The sequence below is a fragment of the Bombina bombina genome, chromosome 2 (genome assembly GCF_027579735.1).
Source record: "Bombina bombina isolate aBomBom1 chromosome 2, aBomBom1.pri, whole genome shotgun sequence".
Classification (NCBI taxonomy): domain Eukaryota; kingdom Metazoa; phylum Chordata; class Amphibia; order Anura; family Bombinatoridae; genus Bombina; species Bombina bombina.
Genome location: NC_069500.1, coordinates 794,785,049 through 794,812,147, shown reverse-complemented (window position 1 = coordinate 794,812,147; position 27,099 = coordinate 794,785,049). Strand labels below are relative to the sequence as shown.

Below are 27,099 nucleotides of genomic sequence, written 5' to 3'. Positions count from 1 at the left end.
TAGAGTTAAAGGTTAATATAGTTCATATTTAATAAGAAATCATTAATATTTATTAGCTTAGATTTGTAACTAGTTAATAAGTTCATAGGTAGCAGGATATAGTTGTTAATAGTTAATATGTTGCATACCTTAATCCTTTGTTATTTCTTTCTGCTCAGATATTTTCATCTATGTAAATATAATAACCAAAAACCCACGTTCACAAATAAAAATAAATATCTATATCTGTGAATACATTTATTTGGTAATGTTTTACATTTTACATTGCAAATAGTTAATAAAATATCAAGTTACCTGAGGAATCTGATATCAGTATAGTGAAATCTGGCATTACTGGTGCAAATGAGTCTTGAAAAATATTACCATAATCCAAAGTGTCTGAAATACAAAACATAATTATGTAAGAACTTACCTAAAAAAATCATTTCTTTCATGGTGGCGAGAGTCCACGATTTTTTACATATGGGATATACATTCCTACCAGGAGGAGGCAACGTTTCCCAAACCTCAAAGCCTATAAATACCCCACCCACCTCACTCAAAGCTCAGTTTAACATATAGGGCGCCATGTACTAAGAGGCGGGGGGACAGCTTCTTAACTCGCGAAGCTGTCCGCCCGCCTCCGCTACACACGGGCAGCGGATCTATTGATCCGCTTGCCCGTATGTACCATTACACACTCATCGGAGTGTGTAATGCCCGCCCCTTCAATCACGCGACCAATCACGCGACTGAAGGGGCTGTCAATCACCGAGAGCGAGCGTGCTCTCAGTGATTTTGCTTCGCCACCTAAGAGGTGGCGTAGGGTGTAGGAAGCAGCGGTCTAATGACCGCTGCTTTTTACATTGCGGGAAGCATGCTCGCATATGCGAACCTGCCCCGCAAAGGCTCCGGAGCAGCTTTCGCTGCTTCGTACATGGAGCCCATAGTCAAGAAGTGAGGTGTAAAAAAGGAGTAAGAAAAAGCCATAAAAAAAAGGAACAGGAAAAAGATGATGTGCTCTGTTAAAAACAACCCTTAATAGGGAGAGGACTGCGTGGACTCTCACCACCATGAAAGAAATAAATGTATCAGGTAAGTTGTTACATAAATTATGTTTTCTTTCATATAGGTGGCGAGAGTACACCATTTGTAACATATGGGATATAATACCCAAGATGTGGAAGACCACAAATAACAAAATAAAAAGGGAGGGATAAAATATAAACAGCTTTTTTCACTGAAAATAATATCTAAATTAAAGTCTTTTAATAACTAAAAAACCTGAAGAAATTTCTATAGGCAACAGAATCAATGAGTTACCACTACCTTAAGAACCTTTCTACCAAAAGCTGCTTCTGAAGAGGCAAAAACAAAATAGTAAAAAAATGTAAAAGTATGCAAAGAAGAGCAAGTGGCTGCTTTGCAGATTTGATCAACTGAAGCCTCATTATTGAAAGCCCATGTGGCAACTGATCTTGTAGAATGAGCAGTAATTCTCTGAAGCAGAGACTGACCCGCTTCCAAATAAGCTTTGTGAATCAGAAGTTTTAACCAAGAGGCTAAAGAAATAGCAGAAGCTTTCTGCCCCTTCCGTGAGCCAGTAAAAATGGCAAACAAACAAAGTCTTTCTAAAATCTTTAGTGGCAGCAACATAATATTTCAAAGCTCTGACAACATCCAAAGAGTGTAAAGTTCTTTCTGCATCATTTTTAGGATTAGGACACAAAGAGGGAACAACAATTTCCCTGTTAATGTTGTTATAATTAACAACCTTTGGCAAAAATGTTAAAGTAATCCATAAAACTGCTTTGTCTGAATGAAAAATCAAGTAAGGAGTTTCACAAGAAAGGGCGGATAATTCTGAAACTCTTCTAGCAGAAGAGATAGCTAAAAGAAACAGAACTTTCCAAGAAAGTAGTTTAATGTCTAAATAAAGCATTGTCTCAAAAGCAGGGATAGGCACAGACCAAGGCTGTGGCGGACATTTTCCAAAGTACAGACCTTAGTGAATTACACCAAGGTTCATTTCAAATTAAAAACATCAAAAAAACTCTCTTTACCGAGAGGGTAGTGGATGCATGGTGGAATAGCCATCCAGCAGAAGTGGTAGAGACAGTGAAGGAGTTTAAAAATGCATGGGATAGGCATAAGTCTATGCTAGGTATAAGATATGGCCAGGAACTAATAAAAGTATTCAGAAAATTGGGCAGAATAGATGGGCCGAATGGTTCCTATCTGCCAACACATTCTAAGTCTCTATAAGTCAGGAGAGCGGCACTTTTCTGTCAAATGGGCTGCTTGTTGGACACCCCTGGTCTAGTTCCACAAGTACAAATTAGTCATCTAATCAAACAAGTTTAAAATAACATTTATATAAAGACTGCTTGTGGTATACTAGTATAAAATGGTTTCAAAATTCTAACCTTTCTTTTTTTTTTGTTGCATTGATGTTAATTGCATGATCATCATGGTTGGTTACCTATTTGGTTAGGTAAGGTTTATCAGAGTAGGCGGCGGTCTTCTATACACAAACACCAGCACCACGCTGCCGCACAGATGAAGGAATTGGGACGGGTCACAGCTCACGGGTGGTTGACACAGGCTGCACTGCAGGCAGCTTGCTTCTTCCCTCTCTATCACTCACTTTCCCACTACTAGGCGGGGTCCCGTGGGTGCGGCCCCAACCCCGCAAAACGTGGTGCTGCCTGCATCAAGGAGGAGTCAGGACCAACATTCATCTGTCCTACTCCTCCCTCCCCACTGCAAAAAGGGTGGCGGACACTGCAAGGGCCAGTCACGGACACCAGTGCCCGTGTACGAACACCTTGCCTATCCCTGCTCAAAAGGAGGAGCCTGTAAAGACTGTAACACTAGATTGAGACTCCATGAATGAGAAATAGATTTAATGACAGGTTTTATTCTAGACAAAGCCTGAATAAAACAATAAATGTCTGAAAGATGGGCAATCTTTCAGTCAAACATAACAGAAAGAGCAGAAATCTGTCCTTTCAAAGTACTGGCAGATAAGTTCTTATCTAAACCATCTTGAAGAAACTGAAGAATTCTAGGAATTCTAAAAGTATGCCAAGAAAAAATATGAATGGAACACCAGGAAATATACGGCTAGATTACGAGTTTTTGTCGGTAATGGTGTGCGGTGCTAACGCACAGTTATTCCTTACCGTTCACCTATAGTAACGCTGGTATTACGGGTTTTTAGAAACCCGGCGTTAGCTGCAAAAAAGTGAGCGTAGAGCAGAATTTAGCTCCACAGCTCACCTCAATACCAGCGCTGCTAATGGTAGCGGTAAACTGGCAAAGCGTGCTCGTGCACGATTTCCCATAGGAATCAATGGGGCAGAGCCAGCTGAAAAACACCTAACACCTGCAAAAAGCAGCGTTCAGCTTGTAACGCAGCCCCATTGATTCCTATGGGGAAATACTTGTTATGTCTACACCTAACACCCTAACATGAACCCAGAGTCTAAACACCCCTAATCTTACACTTATTAACCCCTAAACCGAGCCCCCCCCCACATCGCAAACACTTAAATAAAATTTTTAACCCCTAATCTGCCGACCGGACATCGCCACCACTTTAATAAATATATTAACCCCTAAACCGCCACACTCCTGGCTCGCAAACACTAGTTAAATTTTATTAACCCCTAATCTGCCATCCCTAACATCGCCGACACCTACCTACAATTATTAACCCCTAATCTGCCACCCCCAATGTCGCCAACACCTACCTACAATTATTAACCCCTAATCTGCCATCCCTAACATTGCCGACACCTACCTACAATTATTAACCCCTAATCTGCCGTCCCTAACATCGCCGACACCTACCTACAATAATTAACCCCTAATCTGCCGCCCCCAATGTCGCCGCCACTGTAATAAAGTTATTAACCCCTAAATCTAAGTCTAACCCTAACACCCCCCTAACTTAAATATAATTTAAATACATCTAAATAAATATTCCTATCATTACATAAATTATTCCTTTTTTAAATGAAATACTTACCAATAAAATAAAACCTAAGCTAGCTACAATATAACTAATAGTTACATTGTAGCTAGCTTAGGATTTATTTTTATTTTACAGGCAACTTTGTATTTATTTTAACTAGCTACAATAGTTATTAAATAGTTATTAACTATTTAATAACTTCCTAGTTAAAATAAATACAAATTTACCTGTAAAATAAAACCTAACCTAAGCTACAATTACACCTAACACTACACTATAATTAAATACATTACCTAAATTAACTACAATTAATTACAACTAAATTAAATAAACTAAAGTACGAAAAAAAATCCCCACTAAATTACAGAAAATAATAAAATAATTACAATTTTTTTAAACTAATTACACCTAATCTAATCCCATAATAAAATAAGAAAGCCTCCCAAAATAAAAAAAAAAATCCCTACCCTATACTAAATTACAAATAGCCCTTTAAAGGGCTTTTTGCGGGGCATTGCCCCAAAGTAATCAGCTCTTTTACCTGTAAAAAAAAATACAATACCCCCCAACATTAAAACCCACCACCCACACACCCAACCCTACTCTAAAACCCACCCAATCCCCCCTTAATAAAACCTAACACTAACCCCCTGAAGATCACCCTACCTTGAGATGTCTTCACCCAACCGGACAGAAGGGGTCCTCCAGATGGTCCGAAGTCTTCATCCTATCCGGGCAGAAGAGGTCCTCCAGACGGCCAGAAGTCTTCATCCAGGCGGCATCTTCTATATTCATCCATCTGGCGGAGAGCGGGTCCATCTTCAAGATATCCGACGTGGAGCATCCTCTTCGTTCGATGGTGACTGGAACAATGACAGGTCATTTAAATGACTTCATCCTAGATGGCGTCCCTTCAATTCCGATTGGCTGATTGAATTCTATCAGCCAATCAGAATTAAGGTAGAAAAAATCCTATTGGCTGATCCAATCAGCCAATAGGATTGAAGTTCAATCCTATTGGCTGATTAGAACAGCCAATAGGATTGAGCTTGCATACTATTGGCTGATTGGAACAGCCAATAGAATGCAAGCTCAATCCTATTGGCTGATTGGATCAGCCAATAGGATTTTTTCTACCTTAATTCCGATTGGCTGATAGAATTCTATCAGCCAATCGGAATTGAAGGGACGCCATCTTGGACGACGTCATTTAAAGGACCCGCCATTGTTCCAGTCTCCGTCGACTGAAGAGGATGCTCCGCGTCGGATGTCTTGAAGATGGACCCGCAACGCTCCGGATGGATGAAGATAAAAGATGCCACCTGGGGGCCTCACCCTTTTGGACACCTGGAGCACACTTCACCCCACCGCACGCAACTATTCATTTTATTCTAATCCAGCCAAATCATACTCACGCATAGACTATTGGTTTATTAACCATAGTAATATGCCATTAGTTACAGATATACAGATATTTCTCCAATAACATGGTCTGACCACTCCTCAATATCGTTGACTCTGACCTGGCCCTCAGTACCAATACACCCGTTTCACTGGAGACTGGATGAGGCTATGCTACATGACCCACTAGTCGTACAACAAACCCAGCAAGCTTTGACAGAGTACTTTCAGCTAAACTGCAACTCCACGACGTACACTCCAATGACTTGGTTCGCACATAAGGCTGTTCTCAGGGGGTCGTTGCTGAAACAGAAAGCTATTAAAAAGCGTTCTTCGCTAGCACAATACAAAACACTACTACAGAAAGTACAAACTGACGAAAATTCACATAAAAGTAATCCCCAGAGACAGGATCTTTTGCAGGCGCTAGCCACATCACAATCCTAGCTAAAAAACTACTTGCATAAGGAGGCATGCGTAAAGGCTTTATATCTTAGGAAGATATACTTCCATGGAGGTAACAAATCTAGTACCCTGCTCGCTAGGGCCTTAAAGCGCAAAACATTACACAACTACATTCTCAATATAACAGCAGACGACGGCACGGAAACGTCGGACTCAAATCTGATAGCTAAATCATTCATGACCTACTATGGGAATCTTTACAATCTCCCCTGTAATGAGCGGGTAACGCAAGCAGAATTTTTAGACACTTATATTCAAAGTGCAGATTTGAGGAAGATTCAAAGAGAGGACAAAGAGAGCTTAGACGAACCGATCAAACTACATGAAATACTGAAAGTTATTAATGACCTTCCATCACATAAAAGTCCTGGACCAGACGGGTTTTCAAACAAATATTACAAAACATATAAGGATATCTTAGCGCCACATCTATTAGATTTATATAGGTATATAGATAAGGAAGGACATCCCCCCCGGAATACTTAGAAGCCCAGATTTCAGTTATTCCCAAACCAGGTAAACCCCCCACGCATCCCGGTAATTACAGGCCCATCTCTTTATTGAACACTGATTTAAAAATCTTTACAAAAATACTGGCTAATAGGTTGAACCGAATACTCCCACAGATTATCCACTCTGATCAGGCTGGCTTTGTGCCTGGTCGAGAGGCCAGGGATAACACCATCAGATCACTTCAATTAATAGATCACGCTAAACATACAAACACGGATATGGTGGTTATTTCCACAGACGCTGAGAAAGCGTTTGATCGCCTAAACTGGGATTTTTTATTTGCTACACTTAGGGAGGTGGGTCTGGGGGAGGGTATGCTTCGTAGAATTCAGAGCCTTTATCATGCACCATCAGCAAAGGTTAGAGTAAATAATATGATCTCCGATCCCTTCATTATCCACAATGGCACAAGGCAGGGTTGTCCGCTTTCCCCTATCTTATTCATAATCATCATGGAAGTCTTAGCACAGAAAATAAGAAATAATCCGCTGGTTTCTGGCATTAAAGTAGGCCCTTTAGATTGTAAACTCTCGCTATACGCAGACGATGTCCTATTCACGTTATCATCACCCCAGACATCTGTCCCTGAGGTCCTGAAAGTTCTCAAACAATTTGGTGACTTTTCCAATTTCAGGATTAATGAACAAAAGTCAGAAATCTTAAATATCTCCCTCCCACCTCAAGAATTTCAGACCCTGTTACAGTCCTGCACTCTTAAACACCAACCACAAGCGATCAAATATTTGGGGATGTATCTTGCTCCAAACATGAAAGCCCTCCTGGAGCTTAACTTCACTAATCTACTTAATACTATTTCGACAGATTTAAAGACTTGGAAGGACCGTCCCTTTTCATGGTGGGGTAGACTCCAAATTTTGAAAATGAATGTACTCCCTAGATTGCTGTACGCAATTCAAGCTGTCCCTATCACCCTACCACAGGGCCTCCTTACTCAGATACAACATGTTTTAGATTCCTTCGTTTGGGGTAGCATAAAACCCAGAGTTAAGAAGGCAACTATGTACAGGTCAGCCAGAGAGGGAGGGTTGGGTCTGCCTAGGATAGAAACCTATTATCATGCCACGGGCTTACAGAGAATCATAGAGTGGCACAGAAATAGGGACTCTAAGGCTTGGATTCCAATAGATTCACATATACTTCACTCCCCCTCTCCGGGAGCTTTATGTTGGATAGCAGGGCAGAATCGACCCCCATGGTTGAAGGCATACCCACTTTTACACCATGTGTTCGAATTATGGGACACTTTGATAAAGAGATTCCCAGGAATATCAACACTCAGATCACCCATGTCCCCAATTTCCCCGAATGCTGAGCTATTAGGGGGGGTAATGTTTGACAGGAATAACCTGAATAATTGGGAGATGGGTTACACGGTTCCCCTATTTAATTTACTCAGTGAGGGCAAACTCAAAAACAGGTTAGACCTTACAGACATCCTAGGTGGAGTTTTTGTTAGGTGGCTAAAATATAACCAAGTTCACCATTTTCTCCATACCCACCCTCTCAAACAGTCACTTACAAGAAATCTCACACCCTTTGAACAGACATGCGCTATGACAAGTTCAGCACATCACACCTTATCATGGGCTAAGAGACTCCTAGTTAATGCACAGAGCTCAAAACTTCCTGATTATATAGAAAGCTGGCATAGGGAATTGAATAAGACTAAGCAGAGTGGGTTAAAATTTTTAATAATACAAGAAAATCTTCATCCTCAGCTAGATTTTTAGAGACAAATTACAAACTCCTGACTAGATGGTACTTGACACCTACCAGACTTAAATGCATTTTCCCTGCCTCGTCAGACCTTTGTTGGAGGGGTTGTGGGGAAAGGGGGACGATGACACACATATGGTGGGCATGTCCTAAATTGTCACCTTTTTGGCAGGGCATACAGAATATCCTAAAAGTCATAATGGGGCGGGGGGATTCCTATCAGCTAGACCCGACAACGGCCCTACTGAATCTGTTACCTAAATGTAAATGTAAATTAAGAACACGACTAATTCAGTTGGCATTGAATTCTGCTAGGTCCTTAGTCGCTAGGCTCTGGAAATCTCAAATCTCCCCGACCCTAAAGGACTGGCACTCTCACATGACAGATACCTTGAGAATGGAAGAATACGGTTTCTTTAAATCGAATAGGTTAGAATTCTTCCATGATTTAAAATTCATCTGGGATGAAATCCAAAATGATCTGAGGATAGAAGGGGGAGCTTTACACAAGTTACAGGAGTGACCTAGGAGGAATGACAGGCCTAGTATTATCTTAGAGAGGTATGGCTGACGTGGTCCCACCCCTGCCTGATACTCTAATAATGACCTCTTTAGCTTAGCACTTCTCTCAAAGGTTGATAGTTAAATACAAAGTCGAGGGATACCACTAGATGTGTAGAATATATACAAAGTGATCTTAAATTAAGAAATTTCGGCATAGTTTTGTTGTTGTTTGAGTTATGTTTTGTACATTGGTGTCATTGTCAATCACCATGCATTTATATGGCGTGGGGCTACTGTTATCAAATGGACTTATCACGGACAGTCTAGCTCTACTATTTCATTTTACTATATGGGAGTTCGTTCTCCTTTCTTTTGGAGACTGATGGTTTCTCCCTCTTTTGTTTCTGTTTAAACTTTTGCATCAACAATGACATCCTTTTGTACCATGCTGCTAAATAATGTTAATAAAAATGAATAAATTAAAAAAAAAAAAAAAAAAATGCCACCTGGATGAAGACTTCTTGCCCTCTGGAGGACCTCTTCTGCCCGGATAGGATGAAGACTTCGGACCGTCTGGAGGACCACTTCTGCCCGGTTGGATGAAGACGTCTCAAGGTAGGGTGATCTTCAAGGGGCTAGTGTTAGGTTTTATTGAGGGGGGATTGGGTGGGTTTTAGAGTAGGGTTGGGTGTGTGGGTGGTGGGTTGCAATGTTGGGGGGGTATTGCATTTTTTTCTACAGATAAAAGAGCTGATTACTTTGGGGAAATGCCCTGCAAAAAGCCCTTTAAAGGGCTATTTGTAATTTAGTGTAGGGTAGGGATTTTTTTTATTTTGGGGGGCTTTTTATTTTATTAGGGGGATTAGATTAGGTGTAATTAGTTTAAACAAATTGTAATTATTTTATTATTTTCTGTAATTTAGTGTTTTTTTAGTAATTTAGTTTATTTAATTTAATTGTAATTAATTGTAGTTAATTTAGGTAATTTATTTAATTATAGTGTAGTGTTAGGTGTAATTGTAGCTTAGGTTAGGTTTTATTTTACAGGTAAATTTGTATTTATTTTAACTAGGAAGTTATTAAATAGTTAATAACTATTTAATAACTATTGTACCTAGTTAAAATAAATACAAAGTTGCCTGTAAAATAAAAATAAACCCTAATCTTGTTACAATTTAACTATTAGTTATATTGTAGCTAGCTTACGGCTAGATTTAGAGTTTTGTCGGTAACGACCCGCGTAGCTAACGCTGGCTTTTTTCTGGCCGCACCTTTAAAATAACTCTGGTATTGAGAGTCCACAGAATGGCTGCGTTAGGCTCCAAAAAAGGAGCGTAGAGCATATTTAACGCCACTGCAACTCTCGATACCAGAGTTGTTTACGGACACGGCCAGCCTCAAAAACGTGCTCATGCACGATTCCCCCATAGAAAACAATGGGGCTGTTTGAGCTGAAAAAAAACCTAACACCTGCAAAAAAGCCGCGTTCAGCTCCTAACGCAGCCCCATTGTTTGCTATGGGGAAACACTTCCTACGTCTGCACCTAACACTCTAACATGTACCCTGAGTCTAAACACCCCTAACCTTACACTTATTAACCCCTAATCTGCCGCCCTCACTATCGCTGACCCCTGCATATTATTATTAACCCCTAATCTGCCGCTCCGTAAACCGCCGCTACTTACATTATCCCTATGTACCCCTAATCTGCTGCCCTAACATCGCCGACCCCTATATTATATTTATTAACCCCTAATCTGCCCCCCACAACGTCGCCTCCACCTGCCTACACTTATTAACCCCTAATCTGCCGAGCGGACCGCACCGCTATTATAATAAAGTTATTAACCCCTAATCCGCCTCACTAACCCTATAATAAATAGTATTAACCCCTAATCTGCCCTCCCTAACATCGCCAACACCTAACTTCAAACATTAACCCCTAACTGCCGATTGGAGCTCACCGCTATTCTAATAAATGTATTAACCCCTAAAGCTAAGTCTAACCCTAACACTAACACCCCCCTAAGTTAAATATAATTTAAATCTAACGAAATTAATTAACGCTTATTAAATAAATTATTCCTATTCAAAGCTAAATACTTACCTGTAAAATAAATCCTAATATAGCTACAATATAAATTATAATTATATTATAGCTATTTTAGGATTTATATTTATTTTACAGGTAACTTTGTATTTATTTTAACCAGGTACAATAGCTATTAAATAGTTAAGAACTATTTAATAGCTAAAATAGTTAAAATAATTACAAAATTACCTGTAAAATAAATCCTAACCTAAGTTACAATTAAACCTAACACTACACTATCAATAAATTAATTAAATAAAATACCTACAATTACCTACAATTAAACCTAACACTACACTATCAATAAATAAATTAAATACAATATCTACAAATAAATACAATGAAATAAACTAACTAAAGTACAAAAAATAAAAAAGAACTAAGTTACAAAAAATAAAAAAATATTTACAAACATAAGAAAAATATTACAACAATTTTAAACTAATTACAACTACTCTAAGCCCCCTAATAAAATAACAAAGCCCCCAAAATAAAAAATGCCCTACCCTATTCTAAATTACAAAAGTTCAAAGCTCTGTTCCGATCAGCCAATAGAATGCGAGCTCAATCTGATTGGCTGATCGGATCAGCCAATCGGATTGAACTTGATTCTGATTGGCTGATTCCATCAGCCAATCAGAATTTTCCTACCTTAATTCCGATTGGCTGATAGAATCCTATCAGCCAATCGGAATTCGAGGGACGCCATCTTGGATGACGTCCCTTAAAGGAACCGTCATTCGTCGAGAAGTCGTCGTCGGAAGAAGATGGGTCCGCGGTGGAGGTCTTCAAGATGGAGCCGGTCCTCATCGGATGAAGATAGAAGATGCCGCTTGGAAGAAGATGGTTGCCGGTCCTGATCTACTCTTCTTCCCGGATAGGATGAAGACTTTGGAGCCTCTTCTGGACTTCTTCAGCCGTGGGATGATGGATGTCTAGCCCCCGCTTGGGCTGAGATGAAGATATCGGAGCCAGGACGGATCGGTCATACCTGGCATGGTGAAGACAAGGTAGGAAGAACTTCAGGGGCTTAGTATTAGGTTTATTTAAGGGGGGTTTGGGTTAGATTAGGGGTATGTGGGTGGTGGGTTGTAATGTGTTTTTTTACAGGAAAAAGAGCTGAATTTCTTGGGGCATGCCCCGCAAAGGACCCTGTTCAGGGCTGGTAAGGTAAAAGAGCTTTGAACTTTTGTAATTTAGAATAGGGTAGGGCATTTTTTATTTTGGGGGGCTTTGTTATTTTATTAGGGGGCTTAGAGTAGGTGTAATTAGTTTAAAATTGTTGTAATATTTTTCTTATGTTTGTAAATATTTTTCTATTTTTTTGTAACTTAGTTCTTTTTTATTTTTTGTACTTTAGTTAGTTTATTTCGTTGTATTTATTTGTAGATATTGTATTTAATTAATTTATTGATAGTGTAGTGTTAGGTTTAATTGTAGGTAATTGTAGGTATTTTATTTAATTTATTGATAGTGTAGTGTTAGGTTTAATTGTAACTTAGGTTAGGATTTATTTTACAGGTAATTTTGTAATTATTTTAACTAGGTAGCTATTAAATAGTTCTTAACTATTTAATAGCTATTGTACCTGGTTAAAATAAATACAAAGTTACCTGTAAAATAAATATAAATCCTAAAATAGCTATAATATAATTATAATTTATATTGTAGCTATATTAGGGTTTATTTTACAGGTAAGTATTTAGCTTTAAATAGGAATAATTTATTTAATAAGAGTTAATTAATTTTGTTAGATTTAAATTATATTTAACTTAGGGGGGTGTTAGTGTTAGGGTTAGACTTAGCTTTAGGGGTTAATACATTTATTAGAATAGCGGCGAGATTCGGTCGGCAGATTAGGGGTTAATAATTTAAGTTAGGTGTCGGCGATGTTAGGGAGGGCAGATTAGGGGTTAATAAATATAATATAGTGGTCGGCGGTGTTAGGGGCAGCAGATTAGGGGTACATAGCTATAATGTAGGTGGCGGCTCTTTGCGGTCGGCAGATTAGGGGTTAATTATTGTAGGTAGGTGGCGGCGATGTTGTGGGGGGCAAGTTAGGGGTTAATAAATATAATATAGGGGTCGGCGATGTTAGGGCAGCAGATTAGGGGTACATAGCTATAATGTAGCTGGCGGCGGCGTGCGGACGGCAGATTAGGGGTTAATAAGTGTAGGTAGCTGGCGGCGACGTTGTGGGGGGCAGATTAGTGGTTAATAAATATAATATAGGGGTCGGCGGTGTTAGGGGCAGCAGATTAGGGGTACATAAGGATAACGTAGGTGGCGGTCGGCAGATTAGGGGTTAAAAAAATGTAATCGGGTGTCGGCGATGTGGGGGGCCTCGGTTTAGGGGTACATAGGTAGTTTATGGGTGTTAGTGTACTTTAGAGCACAGTAGTTAAGAGCTTTATGAACAGTTTTAACCCAAACTGGGTTAAAACTGTACTAGGCCATATAGGCACCTTTGTGTCTTCTTGTATCTTTATCACAGAATATCCATCTCAATTCCAAGAGGTCGGTCTGCTGGGTGACTGTTATAGATCCCAGACTGCTCCCACTGCACTAATTGGAGTGCTCCCAAGATTGTGAGTTTAATATAGCACAACTTGATTGTTTATTTTGTGTGGAACAAACAATATTGGGCCATATGGCGCATCTGTCTCTTTTCTCGTTTATAGATTATCCTTATAGGATCCAGGCCGGGTCCTCTACAGATTGCTGCCTTGAACTTCTTCATTCCACCTTCTAAAGACTCTTCATTATACTCATTATTACTGTATTTTATGTTCAGAATACTGGACAAATAGTGTATTAATTGTGATAATAATTCTTATGAGTCACATTGTTCTTTTTTGTATTTATCAGCCTTAGACATACATTATACAAACCATCATATATATTACATAGCTTACTGAGTGATAAATTTATCATTGTATTCCTATTATATTTCCTAGTATATATAATATTTATCCTCTCTAGGGCGCCCCCTATCATATAGAAGGATCGTATGTTACGTCACAAATGTCAACTTTTGACAGTCTGTAGGCTTTGATAACTAGGTCGGACCAATCTCCCAACAATTATGCTGTGAAATTCCGGCGTATTTGCGGTTGACTGCTTGATAAATATCCCCCATAGTTTTAATGTTAATTTTGACAATGTCAAATACTGCATCGCAAATAAAAAGATCTGGCTCTTGTAGTAAATGTATTACATTACAGCATTCAGGGTCTGAAGAAAGTTGCTGAGCAAGATTAGAAAGCTAAAAAGTAGAGGCGGCTGCTACATCAGCAATAGTTATCTACCACCTTCTGAAGGTGTTGTACCTGCTTACCGGAGTGAGCCAGCTGGTGGGCTCTGATCTATCCAGCCCGCCTGACTTGCACTGCAATTTAGTGTGCCACCTCTGTGAGTATCATTCAGTGGAGGGGATATTGGAGTACCCTCAGTAACTGTTGTGATTTTCTACACCATTGGAGAGCCTATTTTTTTTTTTTTTCCGATTATTTCCAAAAAGCTAAAGTCCCTGGGCTGCAATATATGTAAACTAAAGCAATAAACTTTCTTTATAAAAAAAGTGCCCAAATTAGTCGGGAGTGCCTTAGTAAAAAAATTATACTTACTGTAAAGAAGCAGACACTCGTCCACAAATGCAGATAGGCTAAACCAGTGCTGAAAACATATCAGCAGAGGTACAGATATAAGAGTATGTTGAACCATAAAGGGAGGTAGGAGAGGAATCCCTGCGGGCGGTTTACAGATAGCCCATAAAAAGGTTTTAAACAGTAGAAGATGATAACCTTAGGCAAAACTCCCTTCACATCCCTCTGAAAAGCACTGTAACTCTGAGGGAAAAAATAGACTTCAATATACACTGAAGCACATCATACTTTAACCACCTCCAAAGGAGGCAAAGTTTAAACTGAGATATGAGTGAGGTGGGTGGGGTATTTATAGGCTTTGAGGTTTGGGAAACTTTGCCTCCTCCTGGTAGGCATGTATATCCCGTATGCAACAAATCATGGACTCTCGCCACCTATATGAAAGAAATTCAAATTTTGTACATCATTTTAAAATTTGAACATTTAAAAAAAGGTTCTTACCTGCTGAATGTTCATCTTCGCCTTGTGTACATTTTTCAATATTTGCGGGATGGGAATAAGACAAAGACACCACATGAAAGGGATGTGATCGGTCCATAGAACAAATATTGATCTGTTGCAAAATGTTGGAAACTGGATTTTCAGGATTTTCAGGAAATCTTTTTTATACTGTTTAAATCTGCGCATTCAAGTTGACAATATCTGTGATGTCACGCCACATGACATCCTTTGCATGTTGTTTTTTTCTCCACGATCCCATTAGGTAAAGATATTGTGATTCTATGGCGGCCACAAGCATTTCATTTTCTTCTAGGGTAAATCCTGATGCCACCATGGAAATATTTGTAAAGACTAATGGCATTTAAGGAAGTGGTTCAATGTATATATTTTTTGTTGTGCAATTAGTAAAATGTGTTATAAATTCTCATTGGCTGTTAATATGGATGATAATTGTATGCACTGAATTATGGTTGACGTGTGTTTTGTTAAAAGAATTGCGATTGGTTGAAAAGTATGACGCTGTTAAATTTGCAAATGAATTGTATTACATTATGCATATGTCAGATACCTATAGACTGATCATATACTTTATTAGTGAAAACAACAAAAGACTCCATACAAATGTTGCTTATGGATTATAAAACCACAAAATAAGAACTACAGACGATTATGAAGCACATCAAAAATCAGGGGGTAAAAATGCTTAATTAAATCATGATCGCTAGCATTATTGGGACTGTCTTGATGCATCCGTCCCAAGTAGTGGGCTATGTATTTACATAGAGGTGACTTATTTGTGCTATAAAGCAAAGGTAAAAACTCCATTCAAGATTAGCATATTGATTACATAAATGTATTTGTGTGCACGCAATGTGAATATGTTTGGAACGCACTCTAAAGAAATCTCTATAAATGAGTTGTAATATTTTGTTTTCATGTGTGCATGAGGCTATTTCTGCATTTTATTGATGTTAATTTTGTAATATTTACATCCGTAATCAAATTATTCTAAAGTATCGCCCACGTAATTTCTGTCTAAAAAGTTGTTTGTTTGCAAACTATAATGCCTCTGCCATATTTAACACGTGCATTGCGTCCCAGGAAGCACACGTATATTGAGGATGGAGATGACTATTCTTGTTCCATTCTGCACACCCTGTAGCATGTATAAGTTGTAAGTGTCCATAAAACCATGGCCGAGGTGTTAACCTTAGGTTCATTCCAGTGATCACTGTAGACTGTGCTAAAGATGTAAATCAAATGAAATTGACTATTTCCCTTTCTTGTGCTGACCCTATAATTAAAATTTGAATATGCATATGCACATGGTAGATGTTTAAATATGCAGTTGTGCTAAGTAATTTCCAACACATTATTGGTTGTCACCATTTTAAATAATTAGGGGAAAGGGAAGTGCAATCAGGAGCAGGTCTACCATTCTAAAAGGCTTCCATGCAGACCGAAGATGAGGTGAATATACAGTAGCTTGCAAGCTACCTGTGATGAGCGCCCCTAGACTCCCCCCTACATGATGGCTGCCAGTGCCATAAAAACAGCATGCCAAAACAGAGATGCGAAAATTAACCCTCGCGCTGAAGTCTTAGGAGCATATTCCTGACCCACCTGACTGAACTGACAGATTATGATATGAAATATCAGGCAAGGAGCACCCCTCCCCACCCCCCGTAGCAGTGCTCCAATGGTCACTGTAATAACTTCACAAAATGGCTGTGAATTACCTCACAGAGCAAAAATACAGTACGCCATCACAAAGCAGCAATGCACTGCTGCAACACCATACAGAAGTGCAGATTAGAACACTCCATATCCCCGCAGTGTCCACCATCATGATACCTAAGCAAAAGTGACACTTAACTTTTGTGGGTTATAGAAAACTTCTAGCCCAGCGGAGTTAACCCTTTCATAGGACAGTAAGACTACTGTTACTTCATATAATTTAAGGCTGTAGAAAACACACAGAAGAAAAAGTTAATTTATATACATGGAATGTTATCACAGACTTAAAGGGCTACTGAACCCCAAACTTTTTCTTTCATGATTCAGATAGAGCATGCAATTTTTGTTTAGGAGCAATCTAAACAAGACCAGTTGATGTAGGATGGTTTAGTAATTATAACTATAATAGATGTTTGCACTGATAAGTTATTGCTAGATCAGTTAAGTCTTTTTTCACCAGCCTTTATCACTTGCCCCGCTTGTTTTAAAAAGGAAGCAAAATCTTCTCTTGTTGGGAGGGTACGTAGATATGCGCAAGTAAGAGGCGCATTATCATCTATGTTGCTGCAGTCTAAATGAGCCTGCAGTAACATATCTTTAGTTGAAGGTGGTTCTACGCCCTCTGTAAGAGCTGCATGTAGGGTTTTGAAGTAAGAGTTCATTTTGACACCTGTGGAGTGTTTTGATTTAATGTTATATCCAATAGGAGTTTTTTGGAGGCCATTTTTTGTTAGTAGAAAAGCAGCAGGGCCTGTTCAATTTAAATATGAAGGTGTATATGAGGCAAACTTTAACAGAATATGAGAATAAGTATATTCCTGAACCTAGGGAGAAGACCTAGGGGTAGATTTATCATAGTGCGAGCGGACATGATTTGATGTAGCGTTTCATGTCCGCTGCACATCGATAAATGCCGACAGCATACACTATCTGCATTTATCATTGCACCAGCAGTTCTTGTGAACTGCTGGTGCAATGCCGTCCCCTGCAGAGTCGCAGCCAATTAACCGCTAGCAGAGGGTGTCAATCAACCTGATCATATTCGATCGGGTTGATTTCTGTCCACGGCCTTAGAGTAGGTGGACAAGTTATGGAGCAGCGGTCTTTAGACGGAGCTGTATTGGTGGTGAAAGTAAGTCAATATACAGTATTAAAGAGCAGCTGCATAAATATATTGATGCACTAAGTCAGCACAATGCAATTTAATAAAGACTTTTACCACTGTGGTGGAAATTTATAGGGTGTGGTTTAGTACTCAACACTTATTCTTCGGACTTCCTCTTTAATGTGCAATAAAAAATAACAGAGGGAGTCATTGAAAGGGAATTAAACAGGGGTCACTCCATCCTGCTCCCCATATTAGGCTCCTGTTATCATGCATCCCCTGAGGCCTTTCAGGGTGATAATGAGCATTTACAATTTAATGATGCGGCTCTTTCTCTGTTAACAAGGACTTCCCCCTTTCCATATAAGCCTCACCTCCCTGTTACCTTACTGCGCTTCCACGCTAAAGGCATCCATATTTCTCTGTAGCGATATATATGGAACATATAGATGTGTGGGTAACTGTGCAGGGTCGTCGCCTACCTGTGTGTAATGCCTCTCCTGGCCGCACCGCTATCCTACCCCCTTAGGCCAGTTCGTGCCTCCTGTCTCTCCAAGACTTCTCAAACTTCCGGCAGTGTTCTCTGGCATTCCTTTTGGCTCATTCATTTTGAGGGTTAATGCTCCGGAGATGGCAGCTTTTTTTTGGTAGATTTTTGCTAAATTCTTTGGTAAAATGAATATGGCTCAGTACGGAGCATAAAGACCTTTGGCCATTCTGCACGGCTATTAGCTCCACCAACCCTCGAGCAGTGTATGTATGCATGAAGATCTATTCAGAATTTTTTTTTCTTAAGTTGTGCACTTTCAGAAAACATGTATTTTCATGGGATCGTCTGTGGAGTATTTGGCCTTGCAATCCAGGTTATGGTAATTGTGTTTAGCAAGTAGAAAAAATGATTTTACCTTCTTGATAAGTAATTCACAACAGTGCATATATTGAACTCATGGTCATGAATGTTTATCCCAGTTTAATAATGTATGCACTGTTGTGAATGAGTTTGTACTTAACCTGCATGGAGGCACATCCCCTATGAAAACCTGTGCAGAAAAGGTGCAATCTCGTTTAAGGGTCTCTTAGAAAGATACAAAGCAAGGCAGCGGGTTCACAAATTACAGTTTAAAAGAAGTTAAAATCCTACAGTTCAGTCCAAAATGGAAAAATTCCTTCAATAAACAAAATAAATAAATATAGCTTAAAAGAATCCTTGTCGAAGATGTAAAGCAACCATATAGCGATAGAAAAACAGTGCACAGTCTGCCCATCCTAACAACCTAAAACGAGCTTTTAGATGGGTTAGCAGTAGTGCAGATGGAAACTAATTGCAAAAGTTAATTATGAAAGTCGCAAGTACGCAATCTCTTTTCGAAAATCGATTATAATAACGCCATTAACACCAGTACTGTTATTGAAAATCATGGCAGTGTGACTTACAATTAAATAATAACAATGAAATATAAAATCATGCCACTTGTAGATGTTGGTGTCCTGGTGACTTTTCCTGCATATCCCCTCATCTGTAAATTATATCACATCTACATATGTACAGTATATGACCCTATACATATGTAAGTGTATGCCCTGTTGACAGTATACATCATCTCCAATAGGGATAAATGGAGGTTTAATGAATTAATACCATGTATGTTAATAAACCTCTAGAATTTCTTCTTTGGCTATTTCAGAGTGTTTTACATATGTACATGCACATAGACCGTTTGTAAGTAGCTATGAAATAGTGTTAAGGATATTGAAAATGACTTTTCGATGACTGATCGAGTGCTTTAAACTGACAAATTTGAAGTCAAAACTGGGCTCAAAAAGTTGTTGAAAAGTGACTCAAAAACGGATTGTGATCACAGACAAGATTTCGACTCCATAGGAGAAAAACTTTTTTTTTTGAGGATCCAAAAAAGTGTGAGATACAGCCAAAAACATACTATTGTGATTGCGCCAAATAAAAAAGAGCCAAAAACACCACTTCTGACAGATTGTTATAGAGGCCAATGTTAGTATAAAGTGCATTGTCAATTAAATCCAAATAGGGACAGACATGTAACAGGGTTAGCCTTAAGTCAGCAGGTGCATTTCAAGTTCTGAGAATTAGAAAATACTACATTATCAGAGCTAAATGACATGAAAAGGGGGAAAATAAATAATAAAAATATATTGCAAAAATTGTTTCATTACGCATAACTAAACATTTATGTAAAACTCTTAAGGTGATTATTCACTTTAAAGGGACACTGAACCCATATTTTTCTTTCGTGATTCAGATAGAGCATGCCATTTTAAGCAACTTTCTAATTTACTCCTATTTTCAATTTTTCTTCGTTCTCTTTCTATCTCTATTTAAAAAAGAAGGCATCTAAGCTATTTTTTTGGTTCAGACCTGTGGACACCACTTTTTTATTGATGGATGTATTTATCCACCAATCAGCAAGGACATTCCAAGTTGTTCACCAAAAATGGGCCGGCATCTAAACTTATATTCTTTCATTTAAAATAAAGATACCAAGAGAATAAAGAAAATTTGATAATATGAGTAAATTATAAAGTTGCTTAAAATGTTATGCTCTATCTGATTCACAAAAGAAAAAATTTGGGTTCAGTGTCCCTTTAAGCACTTTTGCAGGGGTTAAACACACGTATAGGAAATGAATAGTGCAATAAGAAACTGACTTAATGCATTAAAATATTTTCTTATGACAGCTTTATGTCCCTAGATTTACATGAATACAGTCGGTGAGTCACAGGCATATAAATCTACTAAAATGCTAAAAGTTGTAACAAAGCAGAAAGGGTTAAGGAATTACAGTTATACAGAGAATACCATTGAAGCATTTGCCAGGCGTTTAGGAGCTGATAGAGTTTATTGATGTTAAAGTGATGGTAAAGATATCTGATCTGCAACATGCTAAGTGGTAAAAAATAAACTCATAAAGTAATCCGCATAATTTTCTTTTCAATAGTATTACTTACATTTTGTAATATTTTATTTTTAGTAGCCTGTCAATCCAGATCCTAAACTCTGCCCCCCTCACCAACTTTGTTCTTCATTAGAGTGACATGTAGAGCAGCACCACGTGCTCTACACCTATTACCCAATGAGCTCCATTCAATGCGCCATGGCATTAAAAATAGTGAGCTGTACAGCTAAGCTTCCCATTGGATATTCAGCGCTGCAGAATCTGTTGGCGCTCTACAAATACCTGATAATAATAATAATACTTTAGAAATCTCTCCAAAAAAAAAAGGAGTGACAAGGGAGGGCAGTGGAAGAGAGCAAGGCCTCTAGTTATCAAGCCGTCAACCTCAAATACGCTGGAATTCCGAGGCTGATTCGCTGTAGTTATCAAGCACTACAGCCCAGCAAAAGTAGAATATAGTGACGTAAGCTTTGATCCGCCGGACTCAGTCCAACACAGATCGATTCTTAAGTCACTCCAGATGTTCCGAACACAAGTTCGGCACAATCTGACTACTTTTGGTAGTTATCAAACTACTACCAGGTACGCTCGATACTATTCCGGGCCAGCGTACCTGGATTTCAATCCTCCACCCTGGAGGCGGTGGATCCCATAGGAATCAATGGGAGTCTGACCATAGCGAAAGCTCATGTTCGCTGCTGCCCGACATCCCATTGATTCCTATGGGAAGTGTGTACACCTAACACCCTAACATGTACCCCGAGTCTAAACACCCCTAATCTGCCCTCCTACACCGCCGCAAATAAATAAATGTATTACCCCCTAAACCGCCTCTCCCGGAGCCCACCGCCACACTAATAAACTTATTAACCCCTAAACCGCCGCTCCCGGAGCCCACTGCAACTATAATAAATATGTTAACCTCTAAACCGCCACTCCCGGACCCCGCCCAATCGGAATTCGAGGGATGCCATCTTGGATGACATCACTTAAAGGAATATCCATTCGTCGGGTAGGCATCGTTGGAAGAGGATGGCTCTGCGTTGGTTCGTTTGAAGAAGGCTCCGCTCCGGATGGATGAAGATTGAAGACGCCGCATGGATGAAGACTTCTATCGGATGGAAGACCTCTTCAGCGCCCCTTGGATGATGACTTTGGCCGCTGCGGATGTCCTCTTCTGTTCCATCGGTGGTCGGCTGGCTGAAGACGACTCAAGGTAGGGAGATCTTCAGGGGGTTAGTGTTAGGTTTTTTAAGGGGGGTTTGGGTGGGTTAGAGTAGGGGTATGTGGGTGGTGGGTTTTAATGTTGGGGGGGTTGTATTTTTTTTACATGCAAAAGAGCTGATTGGGGCATGCCCAGCAAAAGGCCCTTTTAAGGGCTGGTAAGGTAATAGAGCTGTTAACTTTTGTAATTTAGAATAGGGTAGGACATTTTTTTTATTTTGGGGGGCTTTTTTATTTTATATGGGGGCTTAGATTAGGTGTAATTAGATTAAAAATCTTGTAATATTTTGTATTTTTTGTAACTTAGTTTTTTTTATTTTTTGATCTTTAGTTAGTTTATTTAATTGTATTTAATTGTAGGTATTTGTAGTTAATTAATTTAATTTATTTAATGATAGTGTAGTATTAGGTTTAATTGTAACTTAGGTTAGAATTTATTTTACAGGTAATTTTGTATTTCTTTTAGCTAGGTAGTTATTAAATAGTTAATAACTATTTAATAACTATTAAACCTTGTTAAAATAAATACAAAGTTACCTGTAAAATAAATATAAATCCTAAAATAGCTACAATGTAATTATTAATTACATTGTAGCTATATTAGGGTTTATTTTATAGGTAAGTATTTAGTTTTAACTAGGAATAATTTAGTTAATAATAGTACATTTATTTAGATTTATTTAATTAATAATTAAGTTAGGGGGTGTTAGGATTAGGGTTAGACTTAGGTTTAGGGGTTAATAATTTTATTATAGGTTGCGGCGGTATAGGGGGGCAGGATAGGGGTTGATACATTTATTATAGGTGGCAACGGTGTAGGGGGGGCAGATTAGGGGTTAATACATTTAATATAGGTGGCGGCAGGGTCCGGGAGCGGCGGTTTAGGGGTTAAACAATTTATTTAGTTGCGGAGGGGTACGGGATCCGCAGGATAGGGGTTAATAAATTTATTATAGGTGGCGGTGGTATAGGGGTGCAGGATAGGGGTTAATAGGTATAATGTAGGTGGCGGCGGGGTTTGGGAGCGGCGGTTTAGGGGTTAATACATTTATTATAGTTGCGGCGGGGTATAGGAGCGGCGGTTTAGGGGTTAATACATTTATTATAGTTGCGGCGGGGTCTAGGAGCGGCGGTTTAGGGGTTAATAACTTTATTTAGTTGCGGGGGGCTCCGGGGGCGCCGGTAAAGGGGGTAGAACAGTGTAGTTTAGTGTGGGTGCTTAGTGACAGCTTATCAATAAAGCTGGGAAAAAGCCAAACAGCAGCGAGATCGGATGAGTGATAACTATCACAGTCTGCTGCTCATCGCCCCGTACTTGGTGCGCGGCTTTTTGACAGCTTTTTTGATAACTTTGTGAACGTATTCAAGTCAGCGGCGGCGATGTGAGGCGAGCTTAGGTGGGCGTATTGGGGCCGGCGATGGCAGGTAAGTAGACACGTTGATAACTAGAGGCCCAAGTATCACAAACATATATTAATTCTGAATATCAAATAAAGGCACTTCTGAAAATTTATAAAAGCAAAAATTACACTTATATTTGTGTGCACTTCATGTTAAGATAATCAAGCTAGTCAGAGTTTACCATCACTTTAAGATATCACTGGTAAATTATACTAAGAGTTAATATTTGCACTGTAAGCTGGAGATCTGCCAAAAGTCAAACAGCTCAAATATTTTGCAAAACTATTTGTTAAAGGGATATTAAACAGTAAATACATACATGACAAAATGATGTATACAAAGCAAAGATTAGCCTTAGAATAATTTAGATGTGTTTTATACCATTATATTAGTTGTTTAATTATTAAAAATATAAGTGTAATTTTGTTTTTTTCTAACCTTAGCTAATTCTTTGGGACCTAAAGATCTATAGTATATTCTTGGAACAAACCTTGCAATATAAAGTGGGTTTAAAAAGGGTGCGTTAGTTTAGTTTGTTTTGCTATTTTTAAATTCTCTAATCTTGGGATGGGATTTGCAGATGATTAGTGAGTATGCGCTCATGCATAACAAGTTTACAGTATGTACACACCAGTCTGTGCCTTGCTAGGCTCTGAGATCAATATGACTGGGATTGTGCACATGGTGCCAATATTGGTGTAAAAGAAGACTAAATAAATATTTTCCTAATGGACTTTATATTAAGTATGTTAACAAAGAATACTATGGTGACAAAATAAATGTTATAGTAGAAGTAAACTGAAAACTTTCATAAAAATGTTTGGGTTTCATATCCCTTTAAGTTAATTATCAATGAGGTGAACTGTGAGTTTACAGTCCTGCTCGCGCGTTGACCCCACTAGAAGTAAGTTTTTTATGACCGACAGGTAATGCACGTATTACAAGTTGAAATTAAAAACAGAATTTATGTTTACCTGATAAATTACTTTCTCCAACGGTGTGTCCGGTCCACGGCGTCATCCTTACTTGTGGGATATTCTCTTCCCCAACAGGAAATGGCAAAGAGCCCAGCAAAGCTGGTCACATGATCCCTCCTAGGCTCCGCCTTCCCCAGTCATTCGACCGACGTAAAGGAGGAATATTTGCATAGGAGAAATCATATGATACCGTGGTGACTGTAGTTAGAGAAATTAAATCATCAGACCTGATTAAAAAACCAGGGCGGGCCGTGGACCGGACACACCGTTGGAGAAAGTAATTTATCAGGTAAACATAAATTCTGTTTTCTCCAACATAGGTGTGTCCGGTCCACGGCGTCATCCTTACTTGTGGGAACCAATACCAAAGCTTTAGGACACGGATGATGGGAGGGAGCAAATCAGGTCACCTAGATGGAAGGCACCACGGCTTGCAAAACCTTTCTCCCAAAAATAGCCTCAGAAGAAGCAAAAGTATCAAATTTGTAAAATTTGGTAAAAGTGTGCAGTGAAGACCAAGTAGCTGCCTTACATATCTGATCAACAGAAGCCTCGTTCTTGAAGGCCCATGTGGAAGCCACAGCCCTAGTGGAATGAGCTGTGATTCTTTCAGGAGGCTGCCGTCCGGCAGTCTCATAAGCCAATCTGATGATGCTTTTAAGCCAAAAAGAGAGAGAGGTAGAAGTTGCTTTTTGACCTCTCCTTTTACCAGAATAAACAACAAACAAGGAAGATGTTTGTCTGAAATCCTTCGTAGCCTCTAAATAGAATTTTAGAGCACGAACTACATCCAAATTGTGCAACCAACGTTCCTTCTTTGAAACTGGATTCGGACACAAAGAAGGCACAACTATCTCCTGGTTAATATTTTTATTAGAAACAACTTTCGGAAGAAAACCAGGTTTAGTACGCAAAACCACCTTATCTGCATGGAACACCAGATAAGGAGGAGAACACTGCAGAGCAGATAACTCTGAAACTCTTCTAGCAGAAGAAATTGCAACCAAAAACAAAACTTTCCAAGATAATAACTTAATATCTACGGAATGTAAGGGTTCAAACGGAACCCCTTGAAGAACTGAAAGAACTAAATTGAGACTCCAAGGAGGAGTCAAAGGTTTGTAAACAGGCTTGATTCTAACCAGAGCCTGAACAAAAGCCTGAACATCTGGCACAGCCGCCAGCTTCTTGTGAAGTAAAACAGATAAAGCAGAAATCTGTCCCTTCAAAGAACTTGCAGATAATCCTTTCTCCAAACCCTCTTGTAGAAAGGATAGAATCTTAGGAATTTTTACCCTGTTCCATGGGAATCCTTTCGATTCGCACCAACAGATATATTTCTTCCATACTTTATGGTAAATTTTCCTAGTTACAGGCTTTCTAGCCTGAATAAGAGTATCAATGACAGAATCTGAGAACCCACGCTTTGATAAAATCAAGCGTTCAATCTCCAAGCAGTCAGTTGGAGTGATGCCAGATTCGGATGTTCGAACGGACCTTGAACAAGAAGGTCCCGTCTCAAAGGTAGCTTCCATGGTGGAGCCGATGACATATTCACCAGGTCTGCATACCAAGTTCTGCGTGGCCACGCAGGAGCTATCAAGATCACCGAAGCCCTCTCTTGATTGATCCTGGCTACCAGCCTGGGAATGAGAGGAAACGGTGGGAACACATAAGCTAGGTTGAAGGTCCAGGGCGCTACTAGTGCATCTACTAGAGTCGCCTTGGGATCCCTGGATCTGGACCCGTAGCAAGGAACCTTGAAGTTCTGACGAGACGCCATCAGATCCATGTCTGGAATGCCCCATAATTGAGTTATTTGGGCAAAGATTTCCGGATGGAGTTCCCACTCCCCCGGATGAAATGTCTGACGACTCAGAAAATCCGCTTCCCAATTTTCCACTCCTGGGATGTGGATTGCAGACAAGTGGCAGGAGTGAAGCTCCGCCCATTGAATTACTTTGGTCACTTCTTCCATCGCCAGGGAACTCCTTGTTCCCCCCTGATGGTTGATATATGCAACAGTCGTCATGTTGTCTGATTGAAACCTTATGAATTTGGCCTTTGCTAGTTGAGGCCAAGCCTTGAGAGCATTAAATATCGCTCTCAGTTCCAGAATGTTTATCGGGAGAAGAGATTCTTCCCGAGACCATAGACCCTGAGCCTTCAGGTGTTTCCAGACCGCGCCCCAGCCCACCAGGCTGGCGTCGGTCGTTACAATGACCCACTCTGGTCTTCTGAAGCTCATCCCTTGGGACAGGTTGTCCAGGGTCAGCCACCAACGGAGTGAATCTCTGGTCCTCTGATCTACTTGGATCGTCGGGGACAAATCTGTATAATCCCCATTCCACTGTCTGAGCATGCACAGTTGTAATGGTCTTAGATGAATTCGCGCAAAAGGAACTATGTCCATTGCCGCAACCATCAAACCTATTACTTCCATGCACTGCGCTATGGAAGGAAGAAGAACAGAATGAAGTACTTGACAAGAGCTTAGAAGTTTTGATTTTCTGGCTTCTGTCAGAAAAATTTTCATTTCCAAGGAGTCTATTATTGTTCCCAAGAAGGGAACTCTTGTTGACGGGAATAGAGAACTTTTTTCTACGTTCACTTTCCACCCGTGAGATCTGAGAAAGGCTAGGACAATGTCCGTATGAGCCTTTGCTTGTGGTAGAGACGACGCTTGAATCAGTATGTCGTCCAAGTAGGGTACTACTGCAATGCCCCTTGGCCTTAGCACCGCTAGAAGGGAGAAATTTGTTTAGGATCTTGAGATCCAAAATTGGCCTGAATGTTCCCTCTTTTTTGGGAACTATGAACAGATTGGAGTAAAACCCCATCCCTTGTTCTCCTAATGGAACAGGATGAATCACTCCCATTTTTAACAGGTCTTCTACACAATGTAAGAATGCCTGTCTTTTTATTTGGTCTGAAGACAATTGAGACCT

The 27,099-nt window shown here is 39.5% G+C and overlaps 1 protein-coding gene across 1 annotated transcript in view; it reads right to left on the bottom strand.

Annotated features, from left to right (window-relative positions):
• The window catches only part of LOC128647269 (zinc-alpha-2-glycoprotein), a 136,228-nt gene that overhangs the window by 28,571 nt on the left and 80,558 nt on the right, over positions 1-27,099 (bottom strand). The window lies entirely within an intron of this gene.